Raw genomic sequence first — 13,054 nt, 5'->3', positions numbered from 1 at the left:
TGTCTTACAGGCCCTGCGGAACTGAGCAAGGTCCCGCAGGGCCCTCACCTCTTCCGGCAGCTGGTTCCACCAGGAGGGGGCCATAACAGAAAAGGCCCCGTCGCTGGTAGATTTTAAGTGGGCTTCTTTTGGCCCGGGGATAACTAGGAGATTTTGAGTTCCCGATCTCAGTACTCTCTGGGGAACACCGGAAGAGGTGAGGGCCCTGCGGGACCTTGCTCAGTTCCGCAGGGCCTGTAAGACAGCCCTCTTCCGGTTAGCCTACGCCTGACTGGGAAATAAATGTAGCTTATTAGACTTCTGTGACTCATACGGTATAGATTTAATGTCAAAATTTTAAGGTTTTTAGGTTTTTAAATGTTTTAACTTTTAAATGTAATAATTCTGAACTCTGTTTTATTGTTTGCTGTGAGCCGCCCTGAGCCATTTTGTGGGAAGGGCGGGATATAAGTTATAGAATAAATAAAAATAAATAAATAAACATGTGGGGAGAGACGGTCCTTCAGGTAGGCAGGTCCTAGGCCGTAAAGGGCTTTAAAGGTAATAACCAGCACCTTGTACTGGACTCGGTAAGCTATTGGCAGCCAGTGCAGATCCTGGAGCCCTGGCCGGATGTGCTCCCTTCTTGGGAGTCCTAACAGCAGCCGGGCCGCGGCATTCTGCACTAGCTGCAGCTTTCGAGTTTGGCACAAAGGCAGCCCCATGTAGAGAGCATTGCAGTAGTCCAACCTCGAAGTGACCGTGGCATGGATCACTGTTGCTAGATCATCGCGCTCCAGGAAGGGGGCCAACTGCCAAGGGCTGAAATATTCCCTTATACTGCACCTCTGCTCCATATTTTTATCCAATCCCCTCTTGAAGCTGGCTATGCTTGTAGCTGCCACCACCTCCTGTGGCAGTGAATTCCATGTTAATCACCCTTTGGGTGAAGAAGGACTTCCCTTTATCTGTTTTAACTTGACTGCTCAGCAATTTCACTGAATGCCCACAAGTTCTTGTATTTTGAGAAAGGGAGAAAAGGACTTCTTTCTCTACTTTCTCCATCCCATGCATAATCATGTAAACCTCTATCATGTCACCCCGCAGTCGATGCTTCTCCAAGCTAAAGAGCCCCAAGCGTTTTAACCGTTCTTCATAGGAAAAGTGTTCCAAACCTTTAATCATTCTAGTTGCCCTTTTCTGCACTTTTTCCAATGCTATAATATCCTTTTTGAGGTGCGGTGACCAGAATTGCACACAGTATTCCAAATGAGACTGCACCATCGATTTATACAGGGGCATTATGATACTGGCTGATTTGTTTTCAATTTCCTTACTAATAATTCCCAGCATGGCATTGGCCTTTTTTATTGCAATCGCACACTGTCTTGACATTTTCAGTGAGTTATCTACCACGACCCCAAGATCTCTCTCTTGGTCAGTCTCTGCCAGTTCACACCCCATCAACTTGTATTTGTAGCTGGGATTCTTGGCCCCAATGTGCATTACTTTGCACTTGGCCACACTGAACCTCATCTGCCATGTCGACGCCCACTCACCCAGCCTCAACAGATCCCTTTGGAGTGCCTCACAATCCTCTCTGGTTCTCACCACCCTGAACAATTTAGTGCCATCTGCAAACTTGGCCACTTCACTGCTTACTCCCAACTCCAAATCATTTATGAACAAGTTAAAGAGCATGGGACCCAGTACTGTGCCCTGCGGCACCCCACTGCTTACCGTCCTCCACTGCGAAGACTGCCCATTTATACTCATTCTCTGCTTCCTATTAATTAGCCAGTTTTTGATCCACAAGAGGTTCTGTCCTTTTACTCCATGTCTCTCAAGCTTACTAAGGAGCCTTTGATGAGGAACTTTATCAAAAGCTTTCTGGAAGGGAGTATTGCATGTGAGTGTGTGTGTAGGTACATGTAAATTTCCTGCATTGTGCAGGGGGTTGCACTAGATGACCTCGAGGGTCTCTTCGAAACTCTTATAATTCTGTCGTAACTTGGAACAAATAAATAAATGCGAACAATTCAGACCTCTGTCTGAGCACCAGAATCAGTACGGCTATAATTAAAAATATGCACAAATCACACCAACTATTAGAAAATAAACGTCTGTTGCGCTAAGCTGGCAGCAGGCCAGTCCTTCCTGTTTGGAGATACCCTCTGCTACAACAGGAGGCCCTGCAGTATGCTAGATGAGCCCCAACTCCTACAGGGCAAGGGAGCCACCAGCCCCTGTCCCTGCCTTGCTAAAAATTGTACCGCAGTGATATACTGTAAGGATAAACTTTTTTTTAAAAAAAGGGAATATGCACCAAATAATATACGGCCAACTGACAATATATGACTGATCGGTTGTCTTTTACATCAACAGTAGAGAGGGAAGCCATGCACCAAGGAGGAGCAGAAACATGCAAACCTGACGCTCATTCACAATCCTCTGCCTACAGATCAACCGATACAATGCTCCAAACCACAGACCATCACGGACTGTGTCTTTGGTGGACAGAATGGGTAGGCATACTGGAAGGAACTGGGATTAAGAGCTTCCCTGCTTGCCAACCCAGCTGAAAATGACTAGGAAGTTCAACACTGGGCGGTATGACACTCCTTAGAAAATTAATAATTATGGGTGGGGTAAATGTTGAAGCTCTGCTGATACTAAAGTCAGTAACAGGGGTTTTTGGGGAAATTTCTGGACTTACGAGGCATGCAACAAATACTGTGAGCTGCATTATATGGACTTGAGCCCTACGAACAAGATCTGTGTGGGCTAGATAGTCTCCGCTGCAGATGATGCCTCTTTTTGGACTAGCATTTCATGTCTGTTTCCATAAGATCCATTGTTTCAATGGGGCCTTGTACCAGTGGAAATACTAAGCATGTGAGGAAATGGCAGAGGTGACTTAGCATGCAGTGAGGAGCTTGTTCACAGGATCCAAGCCTTGGGTATTTGATTTGGCTGCAAAACACACCACAGGGAAAAAACGATCTGTTTTACTAAATTACTGAAACAACAATTCCCCTAAGATCTGAAAACTCTGGCAGCATGAAAAGACGTTCTCCCATTTTATTGGATATTAGTATTGAAGAACAATGTAAACATTTATTTTGTCCCAAGGTTTTGTTTGGACATCCGGCAAATATTTGCCTGTTCCTTTAGCGTTTAACCGGTGTTCCCTCTAAGCTGAGTCAGTGTGAGCTAGCTCACAGTTTTTTAACCTCTGACATACACATTTTTAAGACAGGAAGGATGGCCTCACAGCAAACTAATCTATACAACTGCTCACAACTTTAATGCCAAGTAGCTCATGGAGTAGAATTTTTTGCTCACAGATCAGCAATTAGAGGGAGCATTGCTGTTAACCTTCATTTGCATTTCCCCTCACTTTGGGTTTTCGTCCCACTTTCGCAGCTGAGGGTGGCATATGGCCCCCCCCCTCCAGTCCCATTTTGCCCTCAAAACCACCTTGCAAGAAGACTGTACCAAGAGACAGACTTTTTTTGACCATCAAGGCCTTTCTGACAATGCCAAGGTTCACTTTTTACTCCACGGGAAACACAACTTTGTCACTACCCACATTGCTTGCTTTTTACAGGTTGCGATCCAAATCAGAGAGGCCTTTACTCGTGCATAGCCCACAGCTATTTTATGTCATTTAACTTTTGCTAGTTTTTTAAAGGTTTTTATTATATTCTATAGTGTTATTGTTGGTTTTAAAGTATACTGTATCCTTATATCAATGCCAATAAAGGTCTATGGTACACAATAACCAAGAGACAGTAATTGGCTTAAGGTTGGCTGGTGAACTTTGTGGCACAGCAGGGATTTGAACCCCAAGTTTCCAAAGTCCTAGTCCAACCGTCTCACTGCTACACAACACCAGGATGAAACCTAGCCCCAGCTTCAATGATTTCAAATAATCTTTAGGATCATACCCCAAAGGCGTTCCTTTTGTGCAAACCGAGGCATGCTTAGGGCTGGAGATGGACTGGCCAAGATGCTCCGCAGTAGCCACTGGCACTGATGCAACTGAAAAAAACTGCTGGCTCAGACAGAGAGCCACAGACTGGTAGTTTTTTGGCAAGACGACTGCCATGGACTCCAGCAGGGTGAGAAGTCATGCAGTGTTCCCTCTGAGCTGAGTTAACGTGAGCTAGCTCACAGATTTTTAGCCTCCGGCTCACACGTTTTTGTCATAGCTCAGGAAGGAGGACCCCAGAACACATTAATTGATGCAGCCGCTCACCACTTTAACGCCAGGAGCTCACAAAGTAGAATTTTTACACACAAGACTCTGCAGCTTAGAGAGAACCTTGGCGTCGCGTTGCACAAAAGCCAAGTCATGCCAAGTGGGACAAAGGGATCCAGCCCCAGCATTCACAGCCCCCCAAGTGACTCTCGCCACAGAGCGAAAAGCCACACGGAAACATTTATTGCTAATATTTATGAGGGAAGAAGCATTCCGACGTGGCTTTTTTTGCAGGCATCAGCAGAACGCAGATTCAAATTCAAAAGGAAGAGTTAAGCAAAGCAGCAGCTGTGGTGACTCTAGAAGGCTTTGAATTAAGTTGTGACCCCACCACGTTCTTGCTTCCTTCAAGAAGGACCCCCTTGAACCTATATCTTCAGTAAAATCAGTTACGATTAGCAATTATTCCGCTGAGAATAATTCTCAATAGAATTAAATCCCAATTCTCAAGAAGAAAATACACACGGAAAGAAAACTTACACATAAACCTATTTCAATTCGATATGCAGCAGCTCCCGCATAAGATAGAGTAAACATGAATGAGCTGAGCTATGCCTTCCTCTGACTGAGGGGAAAGCATCTCAATGAAACTATGTTAACGAAATGTAAACTATCAAATATAACAAGTTTCATGCCTGCTTCATGCCAAGCCTCCCATTTAAAGACTTGTCTTGGCAGTAGTATGTGCAAAAAGTACTGCGAAGCGCATTTCATTAAAACCGACAGAACTTCCTTCCAAGTAAAAATGCCAAAGACAGCAGTATGACAAATTTGAAATGAATTGGGGCAGAAATGCTAGGACTGACGCAAAATCCTACTGTTGTGGGTCTTGAAGGATAAGCCCCAAACATGGGAAGTTTCGGAGTCCACCCAACACATGAAGATGTCTTACGCTGATTCAAACCCTCGATCCATTTAAGGTCAATACTGTCCGCTCCAACTGGCGGCAGCTCTCCAAGGTCTCAGGCTGAGGTCTTTCCCATCACCTCCTGCCTGGTCCTTATAACCGGAGATGCTGAGGATTGGACCTGGGACCTTCTGCATGCCAAGCAGATGCCTTAAAGCAACACTAGCCACGTGAATCTAGCAGAATCTCACTGCCGAATTACAATAATTCTTGTTGGTTAATTATTTATACTCCACCTTACTCTCCCTTCTAGCAAGGGGCTCCCCCACTTCTTTTTTTGCGCCAAGCACAATTCAGCACAACCACCTGCAGAGCCCATAACGGCTGGAATGGAGCCTGAAAGAGAACTCCAGTGGGGTGCCTTAAAAACAAGTCGGCATTTACTTCAATATGAACTTTTTCAGGGCAAAGCCCACGAGCAGAGAGATATGGGAAGGAGCAGGGCTGCCTCTGAGATAGGGGCCGCTAGATCCCAGCGCAGCGGCACTTTAAGAGACCAAGGAGATTTTGGGGGTATGAGCTTACCAAAGTCAACAATGCCTTCACCTGACAAAAGGAGTAGAGCAAAGGCCGAGATCAATGGCATCCTGAAGACCAGCCAAGGTTAATTCTGCATTTTGTGTGCAGGCACACTTCTTCAAAAGAAAGTTCATAAGGAGAATTAAACTTTTTTGGCTTTCAAGGTGCCCCTGATCTCAAACTTTGAGAGCCAGTTTGGTGCAGTGGTGAAGTGTATGGACTCTTATCTGGGAGTACCAGGTTTATTTCCCCACTCCTCCACTTGTGCCGGTTGGAATGGCCTTGGGTCAGTCATAGCTCTGGCAGAGGTTGTCCTTGAAAGGGCAGCTGCTGTGAGAGCCCTCTCCAGCCCCACCCACCTCACAGGGTGTCTGTTGTGGGGGAGGAAGGGAAAGGAGATTGTGAGCCGCTCTGAGACTCTGTCCTTGGAAGGACAGCTGCTGTGAGAGCCCTCTCAGCCCCACCCACCTCACAGGGTGTCTGTTGTGGGGGAGGAAGGGAAAGGAGATTGTGAGCCGCTCTGAGACTCTGTCCTTGGAAGGGCAGCTGCTGTGAGAGCCCTCTCAGCCCCACCCACCTCACAGGGTGTCTGTTGTGGGGGAGGAAGGGAAAGGAGATTGTAGGCCGCTCTGAGACTCTGTCCTTGGAAGGGCAGCTGCTGTGAGAGCCCTCTCAGCCCCACCCACCTCACAGGGTGTCTGTTGTGGGGGAGGAAGGGAGAGGAGATTGTAGGCCGTTCTCTGTCCTTGAAAGGGCAGCTGCTGTGAGAGCCCTCTCAGCCCCACCCACCTCACAGGGTGTCTGTTGCAGGGGAGGAAGGGAAAGGAGATTGTGAGCCGCTCTGAGACTCTGTCCTTGAAAAGGCAGCTGCTGTGAGAGCCCTCTCTGCCCCACCCACCTCACAGGGTGTCTGTTGTAGGGGAGGAAGGTAAAGGAGATTGTAGGCCGCTCTGAGACTGTCCTTGAAAGAGCAGCTTCTATGAGAGCCCTCTCAGCCCCACCCACCTCACAGGGTGTCTGTTGTGGGGGAGGAAGGGAAAGGAGATTGTAGGCCGCTCTGAGACTCTGTCCTTGAAAGGGCAGCTGCTGTGAGAGCCCTCTCAGCCCCACCCACCTCACAGGGTGTCTGTTGTGGGGGAGGAAGGGAAAGGAGATTGTAGGCCGTTCTGAGACTCTGTCCTTGAAAGGGCAGCTGCTGTGAGAGCCCTCTCAGCCCCACCCACCTCACAGGGTGTCTGTTGTAGGGGAGGAAGGGAAAGGAGATTGTGAGCCGCTCTGAGACTCTGTCCTTGAAAGGGCAGCTGCTGTGAGAGCCCTCTCAGCCCCACCCACCTCACAGGGTGTCTGTTGTGGGGGAGGAAGGGAAAGGAGATTGTAGGCCGCTCTGAGACTCTGTCCTTGAAAAGGCAGCTGCTGTGAGAGCCCTCTCTGCCCCACCCACCTCACAGGGTGTCTGTTGTAGGGGAGGAAGGTAAAGGAGATTGTAGGCCGCTCTGAGACTGTCCTTGAAAGAGCAGCTTCTATGAGAGCCCTCTCAGCCCCACCCACCTCACAGGGTGTCCGTTGTGGGGGAGGAAGGGAAAGGAGATTGTAGGCCGCTTTGAGGCTCTGTCCTTGAAGGGGCAGCTGCTGTGAGAGCCCTCTCAGCCCCACCCACCTCACAGGGTGTCTGTTGTGGGGGAGGAAGGGAAAGGAGATTGTAGGCTGCTCTGAGACTCTGTCCTTGAAAGGGCAGCTGCTGTGAGAGCCCTCTCAGCCCCACCCACCTCACAGGGTGTCTGTTGTGGGGGAGGAAGGGAAAGGAGATTGTAGGCCGCTCTGAGACTTTCTGGAGTGGAGGGCGGGATATAAATCCAATATCCTTCTTCTTCTTCAAACTTCGTGCTATCATTTCGGAGCGGCAGGGCCACCGCCCTGAACCTGACCCGGGGAGCTTTGATTCTGGAGCGCTCCTACATGCCCCGAACATCGGGCGGGTCTCCCCGGTGCTCGTCGTGCTCCTGCAGCCCACCCCAGCCACGGTTCCCTGAGCCACGTGTCCCGCTGCGCGCAGCTCAGCGCCACAAAGCCCTTCAGCGGCGGAGGGGACGGGGGCTTCCCGGCATCGCAAGCGCCGCAGCTGCAGCAGCGCCTCCCCGCTGGCTTTGCGGGCCGGAGAGGGGAGCCCCTGTGGGCGGCGGACTCACCTTCTGCCCGGCGGCAGCACCATCGGCCTGCCCGCTGCCGGGGGCCTCCAGGCTGGGGGGGTGGGGAGGGGGCGCGGCCCGGCCCAGCCCTCCCGACACGCTCCTCAGCCGCCGCCGCCGCTGCCCAGGAGAGACGTGGCAGAGAGGGCTGATGCGCTCATCGGGACGCGACGCGGCGCGACGAGGGGAGGGGAGGAGGGAGCGGAGGGCCGCCGTCTGGAGAGGCTCCCTCCCCGCCGGGTCACGTGCCGCATTTCGAGGAGAGGCCGCGCCTCCCGGCTCCAGGGCAGGGCTGGCGTTTCAAACATAAGAACAGAAGAGAAGCCCTGTTGGGTCAGGCCAGTGGCGCCTCCAGTCCAACACTCTGAGTCACACAGTGGCCAATTTATGTGTGTGTGTGTGTATATATACATACATACATATACACAGATATATACACACACACACACATATATACATACATACTGTGGCTAATAGCCACTGATGGACCTCTGCTCCATATGCTTATCCAGTCCCCTCTTGAAGCTGTCTGTGCTTGTAGCCGCCGCCACCTCCTGTGGCAGTGAATCAGCCTATGCTAGCCTGATCTTGTCAGATTCTGGAAACTACGCAGGGCCAGTCCTTGGTTAGTAGTTGGATGGGAAACCTCAAAAGAGTATCAGTATCTTGACACAGAGCCAAGCAATGGCAAGCCACCTCTGAACGTCTCATGCCTCGAAAACTCTCCAGGCTCACTATAAGTCAGCTGTGACTTCATGGCACTTTCCACACCACACACAAATTGTTCTTGGTTACAAAACAGTTGCTCCTTTCAGACGACTTAATTGCTTTATAAGATGTCAGCCCTAGAAAGAAACACTGCCACATATCCGTAATTGAGGATTTAACGACCAAAAGAATATTTAATAAAGCCAAGAAGCACATTCGTTTGCATGACAGAGCCCTTCCCAAGGGAATAATAAATAACTCCCAAATCTTACACCTTCGTGCAGTTCTTTAATCAGTTTGTTTATATAAAGGGATGGTGTTAGATCTTTTATAGACCAAATGCCTAAGGCCTCCATTATTCTCTGGAAACGAAATATCTCAGTATTAAAACTCTCGCTGCTGTATTAAGGTATTTCAGTGAGATCCAGTTCAAGACACCTCCACCAAGACCAGAGCGTGCTAACATCAAATATAAATACCAATTCCCCTCCTTCCATTCAAATGCCTTCTCAGCATCCATGAAGATCAATGCTAATTCTAGATTGGTTTCTTCTGTAACATGAAGATGATGATATTGGATTTATATCCCGCCCTCCACTTCAAAGAGTCTCAGAGCGGTTCACAATCTCCTTTACCTTCCTCCCCCACAACAGACACCCTGTGAGGTGGGTGGGGCTGAGAGGGCTCTCACAGCAGCTGCCCTTTCAAGGACAGAGTCTCAGAGCAGCCTACAATCTCCTTTCCCTTCCTCCCCCACAACAGACACCCTGTGAGGTGGGTGGGGCTGAGAAGGCATTCACAGCAGCTGCCCTTTCAAGGACAGAGGTTCAGAGAGGCTCAAAATCTCCTTTCCCTTCCTCCCCCACAACAGACACCCTGTGAGGTGGGCGGGCCTGAGAGGGCTCTCACAGCAGCTGCCCTTTCAAGGACAGAGTCTCAGAGCGGCCTACAATCTCCTTTCCCTTCCTCCCCCACAACAGACACCCTGTGAGGTGGGTGGGTCTCAGAGCGGCTCACAATCTTCTTTCCCTTCCTCTCCCACAACAGACACCCTGTGAGGTGGGTGGGGCTGAAAGGGCTCTCACAGCAGCTGCCCTTCCAAGGACAGAGTCTCAGAGCGGCTCACAATCTCCTTTCCCTTCTTCCCCCCACAACAGACACCCTGTGAGGTGGGTGGGGCTGAGAGGGCTCTCACAGCAGCTACCCTTTCAAGGACAGAGTCTCAGAGCGGCCTACAATCTCCTTTCCCTTCCTCCCCCACAACAGACACCCTGTGAGGTGGGTGGGGCTGAGAGGGCTCTCACAGCAGCTGCCCTTTCAAGGACAGAGTCTCAGAGCGGCTCACAATCTCCTTTCCCTTCCTCCCCCACAACGGACACCCTGTGAGGTGGGTGGGGCTGAGAGGGCTCTCACAGCAGCTGCCCTTTCAAGGACAGAGTCTCAGAGCGGCCTACCATCTCCTTTCCCTTCCTCCCCCACAACAGACACCCTGTGAGGTGGGTGGGGCTGAGAAGGCATTCACAGCAGCTGCCCTTTCAAGGACAGAGGCTCAGAGAGGCTCACAATCTCCTTTCCCTTCTTCCCCCACAACAGACACCCTGTGAGGTGGGCAGGCCTGAGAGGGCTCTCACAGCAGCTGCCCTTTCAAGGACAGAATCTCAGAGCGGCCTACAATCTCCTTTCCCTTCCTCCCCCACAACAGACACCCTGTGAGGTGGGTGGGGCTGAGAGGGCTCTCACAGCAGCTGCCCTTTCAAGGACAGAGTCTCAGAGCGGCCTACAATCTCCTTTCCCTTTCTCCCCCACAACAGACACCCTGTGAGGTGGGTGGGGCTGAGAGGGCTCTCACAGCAGCTGCCCTTCCAAGGACAGAGTCTCAGAGCGGCTCACAATCTCCTTTCCCTTCCTCCCCCACAACAGACACCCTGTGAGGTGGGTGGGGCTGATAGGGCTCTCACAGCAGCTGCCCTTCCAAGGACAGAGTCTCAGAGCGGCTCACAATCTCCTTTCCCTTCCTCCCCCACAACAGACACCCTGTGAGGTGGGTGGGGCTGATAGGGCTCTCACAGCAGCTGCCCTTTCAAGGACAGAGTCTCAGAGCGGCTCACAATCTCCTTTCCCTTCCTCCCCCCACAACAGACACCCTGTGAGGTGGGTGGGGCTGAGAGGGCTCTCACAGCAGCTGCCCTTTCAGGAACAGAGTCTCAGAGCGGCCTACAATCTCCTTTCCCTTCCTCCCCGACAACGGACACCCTGTGAGGTGGGTGGGGCTGGAAAGGGCTCTCACAGCAGCTGCCCTTTCAAGGACAGTCTCAGAACACCTTCAATCTGCTCTCCCTTCCTCCCCCACAACAGACACCCTGTGAGGTGGGTGGGGCTGGAGAGGGCTCTCACAGCAGCTGCCCTTTCAAGGACAGAGTCTCAGAGTGGCTCACAATCTCCTTTACCTTCCTCCCCCACAACAGACACCCTGTGAGGTGGGTGGGGCTGGAGAGGGCTCTCACAGCAGCTGCCCTTTCAAGGACAGAGTCTCAGAGTGGCTCACAATCTCCTTTACCTTCCTCCCCCACAACAGACACCCTGTGAGGTGGGTGGGGCTGGAGAGAGCTCTCACAGCAGCTGCCCTTTCAAGGACAGAGTCTCAGAGTGGCTCACAATCTCCTTTACCTTCCTCCCCCACAACAGACACCCTGTGAGGTGGGTGGGGCTGGAGAGGGCTCTCACAGCAGCTGCCCTTTCAAGGACAGAGTCTCAGAGTGGCTCACAATCTCCTTTACCTTCCTCCCCCACAACAGACACCCTGTGAGGTGGGTGGGGCTGGAGAGAGCTCTCACAGCAGCTGCCCTTTCAAGGACAGAGTCTCAGAGTGGCTCACAATCTCCTTTACCTTCCTCCCCCACAACAGACACCCTGTGAGGTGGGTGGGGCTGGAGAGGGCTCTCACAGCAGCTGCCCTTTCAAGGACAACCTCAGTGAGAGCTATGGCTGACCCAAGGCCATCCCAGCATTTCTGGTGAACATGAGATTTTCACACATTACTCTGTATACTGCCCCCCCCCCCCTGTAGATATACGCTAAGTGAGCAGCAGCGGAACTGCTGGCCCAACAAGAGTGCAGGGAGAGTTGGCATCTGGATAGGCCTGCAGTGATGATGTTCTGCCAATAGGAAGAAGCCTCATTTAACCCCTCAGTGCTACAGTTTCCACATAAAAATGATTAATGATCAGCATTCATAGCACAGCAGTTCACTTCCATTTGCAAGCACCAGAGCAAAGTTTGACTTCACTGGCATCTTTAAGACCAACAAAGCTCTATTCAAAGCATATTTCTTCAGAATTGTCAACGCACACGAAAGCTTATACCATGAACAAAACTTTTGTTAGTCTTAAAGTTGCTACTGGACTAATTGTTCTGCTGCTTCAGACCAACCCAGCAGAGCCTACCTGTAAATACCGTAACGAATGGAATTGGACTCGTTCACCTATTTTCTGAGGTGAAGAAACTGTAATTTTTACTTCGAATATAATATAAAATGCTGGGATATTAGAGGCAGCACCAGTTTGACTTCCCCCACCCCCCTCCAGCCTTCCCATTGACTTCCCTTCTGAACAGACTTCTGTGCAAGCAGCTCTTCACCCAGAGTTTGAGGAAGCAACTACTGTTGAAATCTTCTGCGCAGCTGCTTGAAGAGACGGAGGAAAGGGCAGCTGCTAACAACATGTCAAGGGTGTGGTGCACTTGCTTAAGACAGCCTCTGCTGCACTCGCTACCGGCCAGGCCGCAAGAAGGGCAGGGGTCTTTGGCCATTGGCTTATTGTAATCAGACAAAATTAATCAGCGCACGTTTCTTGGTTTGGTTTTCACCCCTGTGGGCAGAAAGAGAAATGGGGCAGAGAGACAGACTGCTTCCCTGCCCCCCCCGCCCCCCATGAAGCAATAAGTGCTAAGGGCAATTTCAGTCACCCGCATCCCCAAAAGAACCTGCCCAGCAGTTCCAACTGACTGTCCCCACTTTTAAAAAAGAAATTTAAATGGCTATTTATAGTCCACCTTTATGAGTCTCAAGGCAAATTACACAGTATTTGTCAATGCAATTGACATGATAAGAAGAAGAAGAAGAAGAAGAAGATATTGGATTTATATCCCGCCCTCCACTCCGAAGAGTCTCAGAGCGGCTCACAATCTCCTTTCCCTTCCTCCCCCACAACAGACACCCTGTGAGGTGGGTGGGGCTGAGCGGGCTCTCACAGCAGCTGCCCTTTCAAGGACAACCTCTGCCAGAGCTATGGCTGACCCAAGGCCATCTCAGCAGGTGCAAGTGGAGGAGTGGGGAATCAAACCCGGTTCTCCCAGATAAGAGTCCGCGCACTTAACCACTACACCAAACATCCAATAAGCAATGTAATAGGCATGATGAAACATTCAATAAGCAATGTAATAGGAATAGGATTTTTAACTTCATTGCTATGCAATCCGACAAAGCCATTGAGT

The 13,054-nt window shown here is 50.6% G+C and overlaps 1 protein-coding gene across 1 annotated transcript in view; it reads right to left on the bottom strand.

Moving 5' to 3' along the window:
* TMEM39A (transmembrane protein 39A) overlaps nucleotides 1-8,066 on the bottom strand; it is a 44,797-nt gene extending 36,731 nt beyond the window's left edge. Inside the window, exon 1 of the mRNA XM_060236778.1 lies at nucleotides 7,856-8,066. The gene's annotated coding sequence lies outside the window, so the exon portion shown is untranslated. The remainder of the gene's footprint in view (nucleotides 1-7,855) is intronic.
* Nucleotides 8,067-13,054: the final 4,988 nt, after the last annotated feature.

The sequence above is a fragment of the Heteronotia binoei genome, chromosome 4 (genome assembly GCF_032191835.1).
Source record: "Heteronotia binoei isolate CCM8104 ecotype False Entrance Well chromosome 4, APGP_CSIRO_Hbin_v1, whole genome shotgun sequence".
Classification (NCBI taxonomy): domain Eukaryota; kingdom Metazoa; phylum Chordata; class Lepidosauria; order Squamata; family Gekkonidae; genus Heteronotia; species Heteronotia binoei.
Note: the sequence above shows the minus strand (reverse complement) of the source record. Positions and strands in the feature narration are given on the sequence as shown.